The 3684-nt window shown below is 44.1% G+C and overlaps 1 pseudogene; it reads right to left on the bottom strand.

Moving 5' to 3' along the window:
- Window positions 1–920: 920 nt before the first annotated feature.
- On the bottom strand, window positions 921–2102 carry LOC126961826 (dnaJ homolog subfamily B member 6-like; annotated as a pseudogene).
- Between the last annotated feature and the right edge of the window lie 1582 nt (window positions 2103–3684).

The raw sequence follows: 3684 nt of genomic DNA, 5'->3' as shown, positions 1-3684 counted from the left end.
CCATACTTCCTTCTCTTTTCCTTCCCTGCAGGTCTGTTGTGTCACCGGTCTGTTGATTCTGACTCCATTGTTTTTCCAGTGTCCCATGACTTTCTTTTCTTCCTGCTGCTCCTCCCTTGGTTTGGTCACTATACTCTTTCTGAAACACAAATCTGATCAGACCACATTATGAATAGTGCTGTGATAAACATACAAGGGCAGGGTTTTTTATTTTTTTGGTTGGTTGTTTGTTTTTTGAGACATAGTCTCGCTCTGTCACCTAGGCTGGAGTACAGTGGCATGATCTTGGCTCACTGCAACCTCCGCTTCCTGGGTTCAAGTGATTCTCCTGCCTCAGCCTCCCGAGTAGCTGGGACTACAGGCACTCGCCACCACGCCTGGCTAACTTTTGTATTTTTAGTAGAGACGGGATTTCACCATATTAGCCAGGCTGGTCTCGAACTCCTGACCTCAAATAATCTGCCCGCCTCGGCCTCCCAAAGTGCTGGGATTACAGGTGTGAGCCACCGCACTTGGCCACTTTTAATTTACATTAAACCAGAATGTATTACCATTAATGTGTTAATATCTTTCACTACTAAATACTGAAAATAAATTGAAATTATTTCTGTAGAAGATTTGTCCTGGCAATGTTAACTTCACAGCAGACTGACACCACGTGGCTCACATTTCAGACACAATGGAAAAGCAGATCCATGCTGGTGTTAGTGTGCAGTCTTGTCCTACACTAAACAGTCAGGGTCACCTTGGAGTACATTTAATAAAAAAGCAAAGAGCATACAGAGATTTACAAGAATTAAAAAAAAAAAAAAAAAGGTCCTCTTATGTTGTCCCAACAATAAACTCAAAAGTCTATGACAAATAGAGGTTCTGATGAGTTGTTTGTAAATTCTTTAGATTTGGTATAATTATACTGAAAGTGGAGTTCATTTGAAGTCTTCAAAAAAAAGTGCCTGTTAATCCTCAAATGATGCTTGTTACAGTTTAACATTTCTATTAAGTGCCTGCATTGAATTACTCGTTACCCAAGCACAGCAGCTGCTCTTTACCACTTATTGTTAAGGGCTTTAACTGGCCGTCTTCAACTTCTAGCCTTTCTTGACCATTCTCAACAATTCTCTTTGTAGTCTCTTGAAGTCAAATTTAAGTGCAAATATATTACATAAACGAGGTAATGCTATGAAACTTTGTTAATAGCTAGACATAAATTTGTTTCCAAAATGAAACCTAGGGATTCTGGAGCTGGGAGAAAGAGCCAGAGGCTTGGTAAGCGTGGGTCCTGCCGTGGGACCTGTGTGAGAATCCCTGTTCCTTGGGAGGGGATTAGGGGAGCTGTGAGGGATAAAGGGGAGGTGAAAAAGAAAGGAGAGTGTATTCGTTCATTTTCACACTACTATAAAGAAATGCTTGAGACTGTGTAATTTCTAAAGGAAAGAGGTTTCATTGACTCACAGTCCCGCATGGCTGGGAAGGCCTTAGGAAACGTAGTGGTTTTTCTGTCATTAACCATTTTTGTAGAAGTTGATATCGATTTGATATCCCAACTCATCCTACTACCACCAAATGATGTAGAAGAGAATGAAGTGAGGTCCCCCTGGCCTAGTGACCCAAATGAAGTAAATCCTGTATCAAAAGAAGAAAATCCATTTCCAAAAGATGGAAATCCACTGAATGTGGAGAAAAACAACCCCGTCCCTCAGCTTCCGCTTCTTCAGGGACCCCTTCGATTCCCAAAAAAGTCCTCAAAAGGGTCTTCAAAGAAGTCAAATGAAAATGGGTCTCTTTCACCAAAAAATTCCCTGAAGACACCATCTGGGTTACGGAATGTGAAGCCAAAATCAAATGGACCATCAAAATGACTTCCACCTCCCCCTCCACCAATTCATCCTTCTTTGCCATATTTGTCATTGAGGTCCCGTTTCTTAGCATCTGACAGCACCTCATAACGCCTGTGCTACTTGTTTGGATTTTCTCTCTGCTTCTTCTTTATTCTAAGGATTTTGATCAGGGTGCCACTTCAGAGCCAGTTTCTCATATGCCTTTTTAATATCCTCGGGTGAGGCATGTCTCTACACACCTAGAACTTCCTACTAATCCACCATGTTTTTTTTGTTTGTTTGTTTTTTTGTTTGTTTTTTTTTGAGACGGAGTCTCGCTCTGTCGCCCAGGCTGGAGTGCAGTGGCGCGATCTCAGCTCACTGCAAGCTCCGCCTCCCGGGTTCATGCCAGTCTCCTGCCTCAGCCTCCCGAGTAGCTGGGACTACAGGCGCCCGCCACCTCGCCCGGCTAGTTTTTTTGTATTTTTTAGTAGAGACGAGGTTTCACCGTGTTAGCCAGGATGGTGTCGATCTCCTGACCTCGTGATCCACCCGTCTCGGCCTCCCAAAGTGCTGGGATTACAGGCTTGAGCCACCGCGCCCGGCCTAATCCACCATGTTTTAAGAGATTGTTGGAATAGGTCCGAGGACAGAGGCGGCTGGTGGCGGGATGCAGGGGAGGCCGCATGGCGGCCCGGATCTCCTCCCGGCTCCAGGCACTGTTATGCTGGCAGCGGCGGCTCCTTGTGCTTTCCTTTCCCTCATTTTTGAAATTTTAATTTTGAAAAAATGAGATGGGGTCTTGCTATATTGCCCAGGCTGATCTCAGACTGCTGGCCTCAAGCGATCTTCCCAGCTCAGCATCTCAATCATGCTGGGATTATAGGCATGGGCCACCAAGCCCAGCCAGAAATGCCACTGATTTTTGTATATTGGTTTTGCATCCTGCAACTGTATTCAATTCATTTATCAAATCTAAGATTTTTGGTGGAGTCTTTAGATTTTTCTAGATGTAAAATCATGTCATCTGCAAACCGGGACAATTTGACTTTCTCTTTTTCAATTTGGATGCCTTTGATCTCTTTCTCTTGCCTGATTGCCCTGGCTAGGACTTCCAGTACTATGTTGAATAGGGCTCTCCTACCTCTTTGAAGGCACTGTACTTTGTGGCTTAGAGGCTTTTAATCAGACTGTTCTTTCTGCCTCATTTGTTCCTCTCTCTCTCTTCACTTGACTAAGAATTACCTTCAGGTCACTTCTTTAAGGGAGACCGCCCATCCCATGGAACTCTGTACTTTGTGCTTCATGCCAAGTTGTTTTGCAGAAGGCGTGCACCACCTCTGCACTCCTACAAGCAACTATTGTCCACTTTTAAATCTCAGCCATTTTGTTAGGCAAGTGATAGTGTCTCATTGTTACCTTAATATGTATTTTCTTTGAGTCTAGTGAGATTGGACATATTTTTATGTGTTTTCTGTCCATGTGAGTTTTTCTTTTGCGGCTTTCCAACTTCCCTCTTCCATTTATGTTTCTGTTGGTGTGATCACAGCATTAGCATTCACCTAACAGCACAGCTGCCACATGCCCACCATTAACATATGTGAGGTGGTTATTGGGGGCTGGATCGCGCCTCCCCAAATTCACCATTGTTGAAGCTCTGGGATTAGATTTGGAGACAGGACTTTTAAAGAGGTGATTAAGTTAGAAGGAAGTGATTAGCCTGGTCCTTAATCCAATCTGACTGATGTCCTCACGAGAAGAGATTAGGACGCTCAGAAAGTGACACCACAGATGCACACGAACTGAGGCCATGCGAGGACACGGCCAGAAAGCTACTCCTCTGCAAGCCAAGGGAAGAGGCTGCAGA

The sequence above is a fragment of the Macaca thibetana genome, chromosome 8, assembly GCF_024542745.1.
Source record: "Macaca thibetana thibetana isolate TM-01 chromosome 8, ASM2454274v1, whole genome shotgun sequence".
Taxonomy (NCBI): Eukaryota; Metazoa; Chordata; class Mammalia; order Primates; family Cercopithecidae; genus Macaca; species Macaca thibetana.
Note: the sequence above shows the minus strand (reverse complement) of the source record. Positions and strands in the feature narration are given on the sequence as shown.